We start from the raw sequence: 19,082 nt of genomic DNA on the forward strand, positions 1-19,082 counted from the left end.
GAGCCTGTAGGGTGCTGGGAAGGAGGCCTTACCCACCTCGGTATATCGAGACAGGCGTTTGTACCTCTACCTGAGCGATGCAGACTGTGTCAGACGGCTGCGTTTCCGCAAAGAAATTGTAAGTGAGATCTGAGAGTTGGTCAAAGCAGACCTACAACCTAGAAGCATCAGGAGGACTGCTTTATCAGTTAAAATTAAGGTTACAGCTGCACTTTCATGCTATGCCTTCGGATCGTTTCAAGCTACAACTGGGGATGTGTGCGCCATCACTTAACATGCAACACATGTCTTCATTCGCCAAGTCACAGCTGCACTGTACACGCATAGGAATGACTTCATAAAGTTCTCCAGGATTGCTGGTGTGGGGCTGCATTGATTATACCCACATCGTCTTGTGAACACCTTTGAAGGATTCCAAGATGTACAGGAACAGAAAAGGCTTCCACTCCATTAATCGTGTGTGACACATGCATCATATGTCAATCGATGCAAGATACCCCCGGCAGCACCCATGATGCGTTCATCCTACGCGACAGCGTTATATCTGCCATTTTTCAGCAGCAGCCAGAAGGGCAAAGCTGGCTACCGGGAGACAAGAGGTACGGCCTCGCCAGCTGGCTCATGAAAACCCCTACGCGTAACCCAGACGGAAGCTGACGGAGGAGAACGACGATGAGGATGAGGAAGCCATACATGTGCCTGAGGCCGGAGCACGATGGCGGAGGAGGGCGGGCCATCGTGCCCCTTTAACGATTGCTCCAACCTTGCGCCAACAGCTCATCTATGAATGCTTTACTGATGCCTGAGAGCTCAGTGCCAACTATTCCACACAGCATGTTTGGAGCTGTTCCGTAATGTGTTACTGGAACATGATTCAGTTTTAATGGAAAATATATTGTATTCAAAAGTTTACAATGTACTTGAATAAAATTATTCTTGTATCAAACTTTAAGATCACTTTAAAAACTTACTTACAAAAAACTTTTAATTTGAGAATAGTAACAATAACAATAATAACAGCAGCAAAGAAAGGCTGCACCCATCTCTCATCCCCCTTATTCTAAGACTGCCCGCTGCGCTTGGTCTTTGGACACTCCACCACCCCTGCCCGCAGGTGGTGGCGCAGTGTTTCTGGGCTTGATACCAAGCTTATTCTTTCTAACCTCTCTGGTACTGCGCACCTCGTGAGGGTGAGGGTGAGGGGCGTTGGCGTCAGGCGGCAAGTTGGAGGGCCCAGGCGGTAAGTTGGAGGGCCCGGCTTTGGGCTCTTCAGAGGCTGATGTGGGGATTGGAGTGGGAGTGACAGTTGATTCTGTCAATGGACGCGGGGTCTGGGCGTGTTCCCTTTATTACAGCAGCTAACTCCAACATGTCGTCCCTCATGCGCCCTGACAATGTCTCAACGACCTGCAACATTCCCTCATGTTGAGCAAAACTGTTTGAACTACCTGCAACATTCCCTCCCTCATGGTCAGTGACGTGGTTTGCACTTCCTCTGACATTCCCTCCCTCATGGCCACTATTCCCTCACTGATGGTCCCAGATATGGTTCCCATTTCTCGTGTCATTGCTGTTACTTCTCCGACACTTCCGCTACCTCATCACTCACCCTACTGATGGCGTCCAGGAGTGATCGGGTAAGGTCAATGCTCTCCGCACTCAATGACATCTGAACCACATCTGTTAGATCCTGCACCTCAGGAGAGCACTGTCGAGCTCTCCTTCCCCTCCTCCCTACGGGTGTACATCGCTGCACCACACCACTGGGACCCACAGCCTGGGATGGTGGGGCCCTGGGTGTGCCTCGCTGCACCACACCACCGGGACCTGCAACCTTGGAAGGTGTGAAACCGTGGAATGTCCCACCAACACTCAAACCACTAGTCACGGAAGGGGCTCTCACCTCCATGAGCGGCACCTCCTCCAAAGTCAGTACAACAGTGGGAGCTTCATCCAGCTCCATCCCCTCCCCCTCACCCCCATGTTCTTGGTCTGGAGGGTTAGAATGGAAGATGTTCTCCTCTTCAGGCTCATCCTCGTCTGAATCCTTCTGCATTGCCAGGGTTGGCCTCAAGTTCTGCAAAAGATAACAGAACAGTCAAATGGTTAGCAGCAGGATAGGTGGCATGAGTAGCCCAGGTAGCAGGCTGATTTAAAGGACCATGATGAAAGTAGAACTTGCCCTCTCCCTCGAGTGGGGGCCCAGCTTGTGCAGTACTGATTGCTTTTTTCCAGGCAGAACCCATCAAAGCAGTGACCCTCTCTTCCAAGGGTGTCAGTGGGTGCTGATTTGCCGGGTCTCCTCCTGTTCGAGTTCTTTCCCTTTTATTATGTGCCACTTTCCTTTGCAAAGATGAAAATGCAACTTTTTAGAGAGGGTGTCTTTCTGCTTGGTGGGACATAGACAGCTGGGTCACATTTACAATTGCAATTCCATTGAATAAATGAAAATATTACTTGCACTAACTACTTGACCAAGATCCTGTCATTTCTTTTTACATTGGCCTCCAGATCTCATGGTGGTCACCACTGCGCAGTAATCTTCTGCAACTTGGTTCCAGCGTTTCTTCTTTTCTTCGGGTGGAACTTTTATGTGATCTCTGCTGGTGTCCATCTCCTGCCATCTGTTCTCAATCACAGTAACTAGTGCCTCCACTTCTTCCTGTAAGAAATTCTTGGGCTTTGCACTGCGTTGCATCTTGTATTGCTCCAGCTACGATTTCCCCAATGCTCTCTCAGTACTCCTTCTCACACACACAACTGGCTCTTTAAAAATGTCCGATTGCCAAATCTGACCTGTACTGAGTATGCGCATCCATTGGAATGACGTCAAAAACGTAACCTTTTTTTCCCGTGCATGCGCAGAAGTTGGTTTTACACCTAAATTAGCGTTTTCGCTGCGCAACCGTTTTTAAGCCAAAATTTCGACCTTTACTTCGCGTTGGTAAACTCGGCATTGCATGAGGATTTACGGCGCAAATGGCAAATTTCGGTAACTTTAGTCCGAGGCCAGTAGCGCTGCGAGAGAAGCTGTTGGGGGGTGGGGGGGAATTGCAAAAAACATTCACAAAACCCTTACTCACTAAATCGCTGAAAAATAATAAAAAAAAGATTTTAAAAACTTTAAATAACCTTTTTTGCGGGTCTTCATACTTACCGCTGCTGGCAGGGCTTCACTGCAAGTTTGATCCTGTTGGTATTCTGGGCATGGCAGAGAGTGACAAAATTATGACTGTAACCTTTCACACCGCGCATTCTCCCCGGTGGTACGTGGAAGTGGCGTCGCGAAAAAGTGCCCAAAGATTCCGCCGACCGGGTTTTCGCCGTGGAGGGTCAAATCGTGGTGAAAACCAGGTCGCAAAGTCGGCAAAATTGTAGCCCCTAGTGATTTACAGGTTCATAAAAAGACCATAGACAGACCATATTTGCCTGAGGTTTGCATCTTTAGCATATTTAACTCATTTGACCCAATGGTTTCTTGTGATTTTAGATTAGTATTTAGGTCATTTTCAATTATTTTAGCTCGCAGGGTTCATGGTCTTTTTGTTGGATCCACCTTTCTTGGTTTGGCATGTAGATAGGTGGTCATAAGATCGTAGGGCTAAAATTGCACCCGAGTTTCTTTTCTCCTAGGAAACAATGCTGACATTTTATATCCGCTGAATGTTTCTTCCCTTGAAAACATACAGCATTTTGAAGTTCATAGAGCCACTTAGAGTTCTGTGTGGTTAGAACCAAGGATGTGTAACAATCTAGTCAATTATTTTCCTTGGTAACAAACCATTATGTAAGCCTAGTCTAAAATTGCAATTGGTTTAATGTATTGTGAAAGATATTTCATTAATTTCCTGAGCAGGTCAGCATCTGCTAAGAAAATTGGGAGTTCATGCTACTTAGGCTGTGGCTGCATCATCGGCCAACGTGTGAAGGGTTTCTGTCGATATCTGGCTAATCAGAGCCAACATGGCTTTGTAAGTTATATCTGACTAATCTAGTTGATTTTTTTGAGATCACTAATAAGGTAAATAAGGTACTGTCTATGCATGTTATCTATATGGAATTACAGAAGACGTTCAATAAAGTTCCACATGAGATTATTAGTAAAAATTAGTGCACATGGAATTGGATGTAGAATTTTGACTTGGGTTGGAAATTGGTTGGGAGGTAGGAGACAGAGAATCCTGCGCAGCCGGCTCACCAGTTTTTAAATGGAAAACTACACATGCGCAGAATTTTGAATGAATCATTATCATAGGCAGTACCTCGAAATCGAGGAAGACTTGCTTCCATTCTAAAAGTGAGTTCTCAGGTGACTCTAGCATCCAACACGGGAATTACAGAGTGGTTGAAGAAAGGAGTGGGTGGGGAGTCTGGTTTGCAGCACGCTCCCCGTCCGCTGTCTGTACTTGATTTCTGCATGCTCTCGGCGACGAGACTCGAGGTGCTCAACGCCCTTCCGGATGCTCTTCCTCCACTTAGAGCGGTCTTGGGTTCCCAGGTGCCAGTGGGGATGAACCACAACCCGTTAAAGGGGCCGCATGGCCCCAAAAACATTAGAGGGAACATAGCAGAGAATCAAGATAAAGGATAGCTACTGAGTGGTGGGATGTGACCAGTGATGTTCCCCAGGCTTGTATGTTTCCTAGTGACTTGTAAAGGACAGTTTTCTCCACCCTCTCCCCAAATAAATCCATGACTGTTGCCAGGTCAACATTATGAAGAAGAACTTGTGCTTATATAATGCCTTTTCACATCTTCCAGCTGTCCCAAATTGCAAGTGGTGGATTACTTTTGAAATGCAGCCACTTAATATGCAGGTTATCACAGCACCCAGTCAGTGCACAGCAAGATCGCACAAACAGCAAATTGATTGAATCTGTTTTCAGTATTGATGGCTGAGGGAGGAATGTTGCCAGGACACCGGAAGCATGTCTACTTGTTGAAAATTGTTATGGGATCTCTTGAATTCCACTTGAACAGGTATATGGGGCCATGGTTTGACATCTCATCTGAAAGATGGCACTTCTGACGATACAGCGCTCCCTTAGTACTGCAAGTATCAGCCTAGATTATGTGCTGTCCATTGAAATTCTGCTTTCTGTTGGGTTTTTTCATTCCAACCAATACATTCTTGTCACTTCTCTAATCCACTGATGTGATGATATAATGACTATTCTCCCTTTAGATTGAGTGAATGAAGTTCAGAACTATGAAGAACATTGCACAGCATCTACTGTGGAACAAAGAATGATCTTGAACAGAATAATTGCAGTGCAAAGGAACTCTATTACCATGGTGTTCAAAATCACATAGATTAGATCAAAGCCAATGATTGGCTCCCATTGCTAATTGCAAATCTTTTCTGCAACTACCTGTTGGTCTGTCACTGTTTGCCGGAATTTCAACTAAAGTAGGAGATTGAGGGAACGTTTTCATTTAAACATTAGTGCTCAAGCAATTGAGCAGAGCATCTGATCGCAGTGCGACCACTGCAATCCTCTGTTTATGCAGATGAATCCACCACCTTAGAGAAATTGCTCTGCTGGAGAGAAACGTGAGGGAATATGACGTACATAATTTGATTTCCTTCTCCATTTTAGACTCTGAAGTTTCTTCGTGGAGAGGGGAAGGGATCATGGCAAGAGAAGCTGTTGTGTAGGAGAGCAAGACCAGTTAAAGTGGCAGTGGCTATGTTTAAACTATAGGATTTGTCAATCTAGTGTTTTACTACTTATTTTAGGTATGTTCTGAATTAATTTGAACCTCTGACCAGGGATTGAGGCTAATTTAGACTAGTTTGTAGATTAATGAGTTATCCCTACAAAATGGACCTTTTTGATTCTTGTATGCAGCAGGCCTGTTCTTTTTTGGAATAACTGTTTACATAATATTTATATTGATCCGTTGAAATCTTCAGTTCCTATTTCGCAGCTGATAGTACATTGTCCCAATGTGTGATTCACTGGTGCCTCAGAGTTCTGTTTCAAATCTTCAGATTTGTTTTCTTCATTATCATTTAAGTAATTGCACCTGAAAGCATTCATATAGAAATCATGTCGCATGTTTAATTTACTGAATGGCCTCTTTCTGTGCTGTAACACTCCATGGTAAACAAAGGCAAGAAACAAAAAGGGCCACACTACATCATAATTCTAAAAGGACAAAGGGTGTTAAAAAAAACAAGCCTGAAGGCTTTGTGTCTTAATGCAAGGAGTATCCGTAATAAGGTGGATGAATTAACTGTGCAAATAGATGTTAACAGATATGATGTGATTGGGATTACAGAGACGTGGCTCCAGGATGATCAGAGCTGGGAACTCAACATCCAAGGGTATTCAACATTCAGGAAGGATAGAATAAAAGGAAAAGGAGGTGGAGTAGCATTGCTGATTAAAGAGGAGATTAATGCAATAGTTAGTTAGGACATTAGCTTGGATGATGTGGAATCTATATGGGTAGAGCTGCAGAACACCAAAGGGCAAAAAACGTTAGTGGGAGTTGTGTACAGACCTCCAAACAGTAGTAGTGATGTTGGGGAGGGCATCAAACAGGAAATTAGGGGTGCATGTCATAAATGTGCAGCAGTTATCATGGCTGACTTTAATATGCATATAGATTGGGCTAACCAAACTGGAAGCAATACGGTGGAGGAGGATTTCCTGGAGTGCATAAGGGATGGTTTTCTATACCAATATGTTGAGGAACCAACTAGGGGGGAGGCCATCTTAGACTGGGTGTTGTGTAATGAGAGAGGATTAATTAGCAATCTCGTTGTGCGAGGCCCCTTGGGGAAGAGTGACCATAATATGGTGAAATTCTACATTAGGATGGAGAATGAAACAGTTAATTCAGAGACCATGGTCCAGAACTTAAAGAAGGCTAACTTTGAAGGTATGAGGCGTGAATTGGCTAGGATAGATTGGCGAATGATACTTAAGGGTTTGACAGTGGATGGGCAATGGCAGACATTTAGAGACCGCATGGATGAACTACAACAATTGTACATCTCTGTCTGGCGTAAAAATAAAAAAGGGAAGGTGGCTCAACCGTGGCTATCAAGGGAAATCAGGGATAGTATTCAAGCCAAGGAAGTGGCATACAAATTGGCCAGAAATAGCAGCGAACCCGGGGACTGGGAGAAATTTAGAACGCAGCAGAGGAGGACAAAGGATTTGATTAGGGCAGAGAAAATAGAGTACGAGAGGAAGCTTGCAGGGAACATTAAGACGGACCGCAAAAGTTTCTATAGAAATGTGAAGAGAAAAAGGTTAATAAAGACAAATGTAGGTCCCCTGCAGTCAGAATCAGGGGAAGTCATAACGGGGAACAAAGAAATGGCAGACCAATTGAGCAAGTACTTTGGTTCGGTATTCACTCAGGAGGACACAAACAACCTTCCGGATATAAAAGGGGTTAGAGGGTCTAGTAAGGAGGAGAAACTGAGGGAAATCCTTATTATTCGGGAAATTGTGTTGGGGAAATTGATTGAAGGCCGATAAATCCCCAGGGCCTGATGGACTGCATCCCAGAGTACTTAAGGAGGTGGCCTTGGAAATAGCGGATGCATTGACAGTCATTTTCCAATATTCCATAGACTCTAGATCAGTTCCTAAGGAGTGGAGGGTAGCCAATGTAACCCCACTTTTTTAAAAAAAAAAAAGGGAGAGAGAAAACAGGGAATTATAGACCGGTCAGCCTGACATCGGTAGTGTGTAAAATGATGGAATCAATTGTTAAGGATGTCATAGCAGCGCATTTGTAAAGAGGTGACATGATGGGTCCAAGTCAGCGTGGATTTGTGAAAGGGAAATCATGCTTGACAAATCTTCTGGAATTTTTTGAGGATGTTTCAGTAGAGTGGACAAGGGAGAATTAGTTGATGTGGTGTATTTGGACTTTCAGAAGTTGGCAGACAGGAAGCAAAGAGTAGGAGTAACTTTTCAGAATGGCAGGCAGTGACTAGTGGGGTTACCGCAAGGTTCTGTGCTGGGGCCCCAGCTGTTTACATTGTACATTAATGATTTAGACGAGGGGATTAAATGTAGTATCTCCAAATTTGCGGATGATACTAAGTTGGGTGGCAGTGTGATCTGCGAGGAGGATGCTATGAGGCTGCAGAGTGACTTGGATAGGTTAGGTGAGTGGGCAAATGCATGGCAGATGAAGTATAATGTGGATAAATGTGAGGTTATCCACTTTGGTGGTAAAAACAGAGAGACAGACTATTATCTGAATGGTGACAGATTAGGAAAAGGGGAGGTGCAACGAGACCTGGGTGTCATGGTACATCAGTCATTGAAGGTTGGCATGCAGGTACAGCAGGCGGTTAAGAAAGCAAATGGCATGTTGGCCTTCATAGCGAGGGGATTTGAGTACGGGGACAAGGAGGTGTTACGACAGTTGTACAGGGCCTTGGTGAGGCCACACCTGGAGTATTGTGTACAGTTTTGGTCTCCTAACTTGAGGAAGGACATTCTTGCTATTGAGGGAGTGCAGCGAAGGTTCACCAGACTGATTCCAGGGATGGCAGGACTGACCTATCAAAGACTGCATCAACTGTACTTGTATTCACTGGAGTTCAGAAGAATGAGAGGGGATCTCATAGAAACGTTTAAAATTCTGACGGGTTTAGACAGGTTAGATGCAGGAAGAATGTTCCCGATGTTGGGGAAGTCCAGAACCAGGAGTCACAGTCTAAGGATAAGTGGGCAAGCCATTTAGGACCGAGATGAGGAGAAACTTCTTCACCCAGAGAGTGGTGAACCTGTGGAATTCTCTACCACAGAAAGTTGTTGAGGCCAATTCACTAAATATATTCAAAAAGGAGTTAGATGTAGTCCTTACTACTAGGGGGATCAAGGGGTATGGCGAGAAAGCAGGAATGGGGTACTGAAGTTGCATGTTCAGCCATGAACTCATTGAATGGCGGTGCAGGCTAGAAGGGCCGAATGGCCTACTCCTGCACCTATTTTCTATGTTTCTATGTTCTATGACTAGTTCTCCCTTTTTGATGATTGAATAGTACAGCTAACCATAAAACCTCACCTCTACCATGGAAGGATTTGAGCACATTGTGTACGTGTGTGTGTGCGCATTTGTTTTTGTGTGTATAGTTGGGTGTGTGTACGTCTGTCTGTGTCTCTGTTTATCTGTGTGTGCGCGTTTGTATCTTTTCCTTTTCTCTTTTCCTCACCACCTAGCCCGCCCTCCCTCCCTCCCCACTCTGCTGCCTGCTGGTTGTAGAGAAGTCTGCAGGCCAGAGGCTTCTAGATTCAGAGGTGTGTGTCTGTGCTCAGCCCATGCAGCAGAGCCTGGTCTCCAATCGTCTTGGCTCCCCTTCCCATTGGACCAAGACCTTGCTCTGTCAAGTTCGTGTGGTAGCTGGTGTGCAATGGTCACCCCAAGTTAAAATAATTCACGCACAGGCATCTTCCACCCTCCTAAATTGAAGTTCAGGACCTGCAACATTGGGACCCTCATGGACAACCCCATTTAGAACTCATATTAGTGTGGAAGCAAGTCATCCTCGACTCCAGGGGACTGGCTAAGAGAGAAATCATAAAATTATACTGGAGGTATTGTCCAGTTTCAAATCCAAGGCCCAAGTTATATTGTGTATTCTCATTTATTAAGAATAAAAGAAAAATAATTAAATACTTGCATTTATATCGTACCTGAGCCTATCTCAAATTTCCTAAAATAAGTCACCTGCTGTTAACTACTCTAAAGTGCAGTGGCTGATATGTAGGCAAACAACAAAGCCACTCTGCACAAAGCAAGATTCCACAACAGCAAAAAGATGAATGACTAATTATGTTTTGGTGATGATTGAAGGAAGAAATTTGTGTTTGGTAAGTGCTTGCTCCCACTTCGCCACATAGTTATTCATTTTTTGCAGAATTAGCATTTTGGGGAGGGCAAATAATGGCACTAGAATAATTAATTGTATTAACACTAATGCATTTTCCCTTCAACATTAATAGGAGATAACAGAATTAATGAGTTCAAGTTTACTCTTCACTTAAAGGCTAGACAAAGTGGATGAATTGAGTATTCCTACAGCATTTGATTAAGATTCATTATTTTTGTTATAACACTTGAATATTATCAGAGTACATGATGCTGATTCACTGAAGGCAATGGCCATTTGAAGCTCTCGTCATCATCCTAGGCAGTCCCTCGAAACGAGGATGAATTGCTTCCACGCCAAAAAGGGATGAGTTCACAGGTGTTTCAATGAAGGACCGAATATTTCAGATCCCGAACTACATCCTGAAGGGTGGAAGATACCTGTGCGTGGATTTTTTTTTTTAAACTCGTGGTGGCCGTTGCACACCAGCCACCACACGTGCTTGACAGAGCTAGGGCTTGGTCCAGTGGCAAGGATTACCCAAGACGACTGGAGACCAGCTCTGCTGTACGGGCCTAGTGCGCTCACATATCGCAGTGTGGGCTGGCCCATGCTGCCCCATGGCCCTCGCCTCTCCCGGCCCCGAACTCACGCCTCTCCCGGCCCCGAACTCACGCCTCTCCCGGCCCCGAACTCACGCCTCTCCCGGCCCCGAACTCACACCTCTCCCAGGTCCCAATCACATCCCTCTACATTCTCTCGCTGCTCCTTCGCCCCAACTGTATCCTGCTCCTGCTGTATCTGCCCATGCTCCAATCACTGACCTGGACCTTGGTGACGTCCCTCTTCGCTGCCGTCGCCCTCCTGCACCAGCTCGCGCTGTACCTTGAAGTGGTATGCCCCCATGCTGTCCAGGGGCCGCTGCTTGCTGCTCCTTTTATGGCCCCGACCTGCTGGTTGGGGCCACCTTGCTGTATATTTTCATTGACTGACCCAGTAATGCAAAAGCATTTTGATACCAGGCTTTCATAAATTGGATAGATGACTTCCTTGGTATATAGTGACTGAGTTAAGCTTGGGCTGGATTTTCGGCTTTCGGGGTTTTCAGCGAAAACGGAAGCAATACGTCAAAATTATCATTTTCGCTGCGCTATCGTTTTTAGGCCGCACTTTCGGCCTTTACGTCATGGGTAAAGGGGGCGTTGCATGACTATTCGTGGCACAAACCCAAGTTTCGGCAACTTTAGTCCGTAGTCGTTTGCACTGCAATAGAGGCTTGGGAGGGGGAGAAAAATTGCAAAAAAACACTCAAAACTCTTAGCTACCAAATCGCTGAAAAATAATTTAAAAATAAAAACTTTAACTTAACTTTTCTGCAGGTTTCCATACTTATCGCAGCTGGCAGAGCTACGCTGACAAGTTTGACCTGTTGGTTTTATGGGTGCGGCGTAGGGGTCGGGAGAGTGCCAAAAGTACAACGGTAACGCAATCCGCGTCGGCACGCCTCTCCCCGGTGGTACTTCCCATCGCCAGCACAAACAACGAGCCCAGGATTCCACTCGGGCTTTGCGACTGGGTTTTCGCCGCGGAGGGTCAAAACGCAGCGAAAACCCGGTCGCAATCCAGCCGAAAATCTGGCCCTTTCCCTATTTAAATCTCAATTGCATTAACAGCAAATATGCTCACAGTATTGTGTAATATTATGGGGTACAGTAGCATAGTGGTTATGTTACTGAACTAGTAATTCAGAGGCCTGGACGAATGATCCAGAGACATGACTTCAAATTCAGTTAATTAAATAAATCTGGAATAAAAAGCTAGTATCAGTAATGGTGACCGTGGAACTAGCGGATTGTCGTAAAATCCCATCTGGTTCACTAATGTTCTTTCAGGAAGGAAATCTGCTGTCCTTCCCTGGTCTGGCCTATATGTGACTCCAGACCCACAGCAATATGGTTGACTCTTAACTGCACTCTGGGATTCAAGAAGGTGACTCACCACCACCTTCTGAAAGGCAATTGGGGATGGGCCAATAATACCGGCCTTGCCAGCGATGCCCACATCCCATGAATAAATTTTTTTTTTAAGTAATTAAAATGTGGCTTTACTTTATGAATGAGGAATGCATCAAAGTTAACTTTTTTTCACTGCTTTGAGTCATTTGGAAGCGCTTGGGTCACTTTAATTCCAGATAATTTTCTTATCTATAATGAGAAATGTCGAGCTGCTGCCATTGCCTTCCATAATGGAATGTACAGTGTTGGAAGTTTGGGGTGTTGGGAATTGCAGGTAATCTCTGTCCTTCTGGAAATGCACACAACTTGAATGTGGTCCCTTGGGTACCATCAAAGAGGAAGTGCAACAATTATTCTTTCGGCTGACTACATGGGGATGTTCCAAGTAGAGGGGAGCTGGGATAAAAACAGAAAATGCTGGAAATGCGCAACAGGTCAGGCAGCATAGCATCTGTGGAAAGAAAAACAGACTTATCATTTCAGGTCGATGACCATTCACCAGAAAGAGCTGGATCCCTGTAGCAGGGCTGAAAAATTTGATTTGATATGCCTCCATTTTGCTGCTGGCTGACCACTAGAAAATGCACTCGGTTGCATTGTCGATCTGGTAGCAAACCAACTTGACTGAGGGCAGCTCAGATCTTTGAAATGAGGGACCCGTGAGGAGAGAAAATTAAGAGGTCGGGATAGAGAGTTGATTCTCTTGCAAGACTGATGCATTTCCTCAAAAACAACTTATTTTCGGGAAGGTGATGAGAGTCTAATGTAACAGTATTCAAAAAATATGATTCTGTCTATCTTCTCTCCAATTTGTTCCAGCCCCCCACCCCTGATGAGGGTTGGCAAGAGCTGCCCTCAATATTAAGCCAGCACCTGACTGAGTATGATACTAAGGAGTCCTAGCAAAACTGAGGTCAATGGGAAAACTCTCCAGTAGCTGGAATCATGTCTTACAATACAGGAAGATGTCAGAGGCCTATCATCACAGTGCCAGGATAATGCTGTTACAGTTCCTCAGGGAAGTGTCCTTGGTCCCAACTTTAGCTGCTTCATCAATAACCTTCCTTCTATTTTAAGGTGAAGGTTGGGAAGTGGGTGTGGGGATTGTTCATTGATGATTCCACAATCTTGAGCTCAATTCACAACTCTTATGATAATGTAGCAACCCATGCGGGCTACAACACTCAGCTAGGCCGATAACATTTGTGCCACTTGAATGCGTGACATGATTATTTCCAACAACAAAAAACCCAACCATCTCTCCTTGAACGTCAATGACATCAACATCGCCAAGCTCTCACCATCAATATCCTAGGGAAGGGAATGGATTATCTTTGACCAAAAGCTTAACTGAACCTGATGTAGCAACACTGGCTACAAGAGATGGGCAGAAGCTGGGTACTCCTGAGCCCCTCAATGTATCCCCACTATCTACAAGGCCCAAGTCAGGAGTATGATGGAATACTCACTACTCACCTGGATGGATGCAAATTCAGCAGCATTCAAAGCTCAACATCATCTGGGGCAAAGCAGCCTGCTTGATTAGTGCCACTGAACTTAATATACTCCCTTTTCCTCTATGTGCTATAGCTGCCATATGTACAATCTGCAGGATGCATTGCAGCAACTCTCCAAACTTACTTCAGCAATATCTCCCAGCCCGGTGACCTCCACCACTGAGAAGAACATGAGCAGTAACACAAGAACACCACTTCCAAATTGCATACTATCCTGATTTTGGACATATGCTGATGTTCCTTTGTTGTCATTCCTTTGTTATTGCTGGTGCAAAATCCTAGAATTCCTTACCTAAATCCATTATGGGAGCACTGTTACCATCACTGGGACTGCATCAGACCAAGAAGAAGGCCCACCACAACCTTCTCTGCACAGTAACTGCAGTCTTATGAGAGTCTCCTATATCTCAACCAAATAAAATTAAAATTAAATTATTGTGGCATTCAAATAACTACAACTAACTCATTAAGAGTGAGAGTTAGTTCAGACCAAATATTTAAATTTGCAAAGAAAAGAACAAGTGATTATGAGGTGTTCTTCAAAGCCAAAAGATAACATTGAAAGATCAAAATAATGTTTAATGTTGATAATTATCAGTGGGTAGCCATAGTATGCTTCCTTTATCCCATGTACGAATATAGCTTAAATCTTTTTTGAAATAGAATGTTGAAATTTAATTGCAGAGAGCATGGCATTCCAATTAACAAGGTAATTTTCTCTCTTGGTTGAGTGAAACAGAGTTTTTGGGGGGGTATGTACTCCCATCCCTGCCAAGTTTGCCCCTGATAGATTTCAACAGGTCTCAGGGCTCTTCGGACTGTAGGAGTGGACACCTGTTTTTTTTTAAATGTTTTATTCGTTGCCAATCTTTCCAATTCTTTGTCAGATCAACTTGTCAGATCATAAACGCCAAAGGTCACCTTACGCCCAAACAAAGATCACTCTGCGCCAATGATTTTGCTCTTAGCCAAAAGGCCTAGAGCCAAGGCTGCACCGTTCCTGGAAGTACTGCAATACCAGGTTCGTGCATGGAGTTGGATGGGGCGTCCCCCACCCATCTCTATGGAGGTGGACGGGGCAAGCCCCCCACCCACCACCTATTTCCAAAAAGCATAGGAGAACCACCTTCCTGATCCAGGGAGAACCACTTTCTGGTCATGGTTACTCCCCTGTCAGGTCAGTTACGCATGATCTTGGCCAAAAGGCCGCGAAGCTCTTCTGTGTGCATGCACCAGGTGTAGCTATTAACATCTGAACTAGATGTCCTGAAATGCACAATTTGATGTGCTCATGTTTTGTTTAATATTGTGATTTCCTCAAATATTCAATATCTGCGGTTCACAATGTAATACATTTATCTTCACCCTGCCATGATGCGATATCTCTGTTCTAAACTGTTGGCCACCAAGATGAATACTTTAAAATGTGAATGCTGATCAGTAACTAGCCATGCAACAATTATAGTAGTCTTGCAAGTGGAAGAGTTAAAGATTGTTCATATTTAACATCTTTGGATTACTGCAGTATAACCGTGGTTTTGACACAGGAACTATTTAATTGTATAAGTTTAGAAAATGTCAGTGTTCTTAAAGGCTTTTAGAAATATCTCAGAAATAATGATTAAATTGGAGATCTAAAGATTCATGCTTTTGCAATGAAAAGGAATCTCAGAAAAGGTTCCATTAAACCGGAATGAAGTTTTTTTTTACCCTTTAATCTCGATTTCTAAATTAGAGACTGGCAGCTGGATTTCTAGAAATTAAATGTACTTGGTATTTCAATTAAAGTATTCCTTTTGAGTATCAAATATGCTTTTGAAGTTTAAAAAGATTCCCATTCTCAAGTTGTCACCTGGTAACGGAAGCTGTTTTCTTAAAAAAAACTGTTTATATCATTAGATTTTCGATTTGAAAGTCCTGGCATTGTCAAAGAGGAAAAATAATATTTTAAACCTTCTGATTAAGTTCTATACTCATTTGAAAGATTATATCTTGGGCAATTTTACTTGTTTTTGTCGAGTGAATCTTGGATAATTAAGTTTTTGTTACCGGCAGCTTTGTTTGTCTTCAACTGACTTGAAATTACCAATGTAGTGAGCTATACCATTTCTTTATGGAGAAGGATTGAATTTCAATCAGGATTTGGCTAAATGTATTTTTTCTTTGAAAGAATTGCAAGTCTATTTAGTGAAAGAATAATCTGCTGAGATGTTTCCCAGCCAATTTATAGAAATAATTTTCCCTTGCTGAAAGGTAACCATACCTACAGTATCAAGTTATGTTTCAGCCTTCATAGTTACACAATATTTTTGTTGACATTGATTACGGCAGTTACAAAAGGAAAACTGATCAAATTTAGACTGAACTGATCCAGATTGAATTGTTCATTTTAACTTTCTTGGACCCTTTCCCTTGCAGTTTACCCAACAAAATTAAGCTTGCACTCCGATTCTTGGTACATTAAAATGGCTATGTCGGCCAACCCCATACTTGCATTTGCCAGCCATACTTACAATAGATTTGTAAGTTATGTTCTGGATGTAAGATTGAGTTGTAAGCTCTTGCTCTGATAGCATAGAAAAGCTTGTTTTGGCAAAATAACACATTTTTATAATTTGTGCGCATATATAGTCATTTTTGCATGAGTCTTTGTTTTTTCCTTCTTTCTCATACTTGATGCACCTCAAGAACAAGCCTAATTTACCAGCACGAAGAATCTGGCTTGTGAGGTCTGTGTTTTGTATAGGCTTATCCAGTTGTTTAGTGGATAAATGTACTGCAAGATGTAGTACTGAGCTTCAACCTTCTGCCAAGTCTCTGCTGAGTATACCAATCTTAGCTGGGTGATATTTGTAACCTGAGAATTGGCCTTCACGTTCATAGAAACATAGAAAATAGGTGCAGGAGTAGGCCATTCGGCCCTTCTAGCCTACACCGCCATTCAATGAGTTCATGGCTGAACATTCAACTTCAGTACCCAATTCCTGCTTTCTCGCCATACCCCTTGATCCCCCTAGTAGTAAGGACCTCATCTAACTCCTTTTTGAATATATTTAGTGAATTGGCCTCAACAACTTTCTGTGGTAGAGAATTCCACAGGTTCACCACTCTCTGGGTGAAGAAGTTCCTCCGCATCTCGGTCCTAAATGGCTTACCCCTTATCCTTAGACTGTGACCTCTGGTTCATGAGCTTAGGATGATAAAATTTAGCGAGTTGCACCTGTAATCCTTGCTGGAAGTGAGTTTGAGAGAGAGTTGAGGTCAGATATGATAACTCCACAGTTAAACAATCGGCTGCTGCTCAGTACCTCAGCTCAGTTTAAAAAGAAAGACCACTTAGGCAGCGCTATGATATCTCATCTTTTAGGAGAGGAGAGGAGAGCTAACGGGGAAACAATTAAGAGAAAAAAACTGATGATTAAATTTTAAATACATCACAATAGTTCTGAAAATCAAAAATACCGCCAAAGTCTATCTTGGATTTTAAAAAATTAGAAGGAACAAACACAAGTCAAAATATGTAAGCAGTATACAAATGTATTGGCTGGAGATCAGCTAACTCGGCATAGATCAGGGATATATATGGTTTGCTATTAACTTGAGGGCGTATCATGGCTCCCAATATGTCTTGCTGGAGGACTGAAGTCCTCCCGTTTTGAATTAAAAGATTGTGGTATTTCTTGTGTGGAATAGTTGAAGGATTTTTCTGATTTTAGCTGGTGGTAAGTTGAAGCCTATCCTTTCTCTTGACATCACAAGCCTGAAAATGGATTCAGGCTGCCTGCACGAAAGCAGACCCCCTTGCTTGCAGAGAAGTGATCAGATGAGTTGCAGTGTTTATATGATGGAATAGGTGCATATTCTGTCAGGATTAGCATTTTCTTGTCAGCACAGGTTTTGGGTGCCCTAGCTTAGTAACATAGCGTCTTTGTTCTGCAAGCGATTGACAATTTTGTAGCCAGAAGCTAGATGAATCTGGAAATAAATGCTTTAGTTATTTCCCCCAGTTCACTCTGGTGTCATATTTCAAAGACACTGGCGGGTGGGGCTGGAGGGAGCAGAGAGTGCTATCATATCTCATCTTTTAGGAGAGGAGGGCTAACATGGGAAACAATTAAGAGACAAAAACTGATTTAAAAAAAAAATCGAAGGATTGTTATAGTTGAGCATGCTACTACCCAATTGTTGTTTGATCCAATCTCACTTTTATTTCTATATGATTTTATTTCTTACAATAAACCCAGTCATATTTAGCTAACCAATGGTTTGTCACTATGGTATTCCCTGCTGATTCAGAGATCAGGAGTGAACAATGCTATTCCTCTGGAAGTTGACTTTGGCAGGTGCATAAATATAAAGTATGGGGAAGTTGTCCAATTTCTAAAGATTGGCATATTACAGTTTCTGATCTCTCTAGGTCTGATGGTCAATTATCAATGAAGTGGACTTCAAGAGAATTGAACATTTTTGAAACAAGCATTAGCTGTGCAGTTAAGTGGTGGTTGGTCTTACTTCCTGCATAATTGTAATTTTTGGGTCTTGGCCTTTCAAACATCACATTATGTACCAGTGTAAAAAATCTAAGCTACAAGTGATATTGAAGCTATTTGTGTTTAACAGTTTTGTACTGCTGTTATTTTTGATCTTTTCCAGAAAGCCAACAAACTTTGTTACTCAGTGAGTACACTCTTCATAATCTTTTGCCAAATGGCTATAACTTTTCCATTACCAGTTATATGGGAATAAAGTACAGCCTTGATACATTTTTATTTAGCACCCATGATATTAGAGGATATAGACTGATTTACATTCCATACAGTATTCTGTTAAGTAATTCTGGGTTTCTGTGCAAAAGGTAAAGGAATCTCTGAAATATGAGTTTTGCTGGACTATGTAATAATACAGGTACATGCTATTTGATTTTTGTAGTGGGACAACATCAAATGCATTTAGATGGCTGATTTTTTTACTATGGTCTATATTCCTGGTATAGGCTATATAATACAGTATTTGCTTTTCATAAATCTGACTAACTGAATCCAGGTCATTTTTACTTTTTTCTTCATTAACACCAAATATACTTAAGTTTAAAATTTGATGATTTATTATGCATTCATGGAACATAAGCCTTCAGTACAGTCCCTTGTTTCCTTACTGGAATGTATTTATTTGAGTTTTACTTTCCATCGTTTTTAATATTTCCCTTGCTTATCCACGATACTATTTTTCTGTTTTTTTTTTTCCTTCCTTTTAATCAGAAAAAGTCGCAGGCTATCTCTCTCATTTGCTTATTCAGCAAGGACCACTCGGCTCCAGACCTCATTACAGCCTTAGTCCAAACATGGCCAAAAGAGCGGAATTCCAGAGGTGAGGGGAGAGTGACTGCCCTTGACAGCAAGGCAGCATTTGAATGTGGCATCAAGAAGCCCTAGTAAAATTGAATTCAATGGGAATCGGGGAAAACTCTCCACTGGATGCAGTCATACCTAGCACAAAAGAAGATGGTTGTAGTTGTTGGAGGTCAATCACCTCAGCCTCAGGTCATCGCTGTGGGAGTTCCTCAGGGCAGTGTCCTAGGCCCAACCATCTTCAACTGCTTCATCAATGACCTACTCTCCCTCAGAAGGTCAGAGTGAGGATTCTTGCTGATGATTATACAGTGTTCAGTATAATCAGTATAAACATTCGCGACGACTCAGA

The 19,082-nt window shown here is 43.0% G+C and overlaps 1 protein-coding gene and 1 pseudogene across 14 annotated transcripts in view; one reads left to right on the top strand and one right to left on the bottom strand.

Annotated features, from left to right (window-relative positions):
• tanc2a (tetratricopeptide repeat, ankyrin repeat and coiled-coil containing 2a) overlaps window positions 1–19,082 on the top strand; it is a 1,120,879-nt gene that overhangs the window by 213,652 nt on the left and 888,145 nt on the right. The gene's annotated exons all lie outside the window — the stretch shown is intronic.
• Window positions 14,367–14,600, bottom strand: LOC139234230 (U2 spliceosomal RNA; annotated as a pseudogene).

Source organism: Pristiophorus japonicus, chromosome 21, assembly GCF_044704955.1.
Source record: "Pristiophorus japonicus isolate sPriJap1 chromosome 21, sPriJap1.hap1, whole genome shotgun sequence".
Lineage (NCBI taxonomy): Eukaryota > Metazoa > Chordata > Chondrichthyes > Pristiophoridae > Pristiophorus > Pristiophorus japonicus.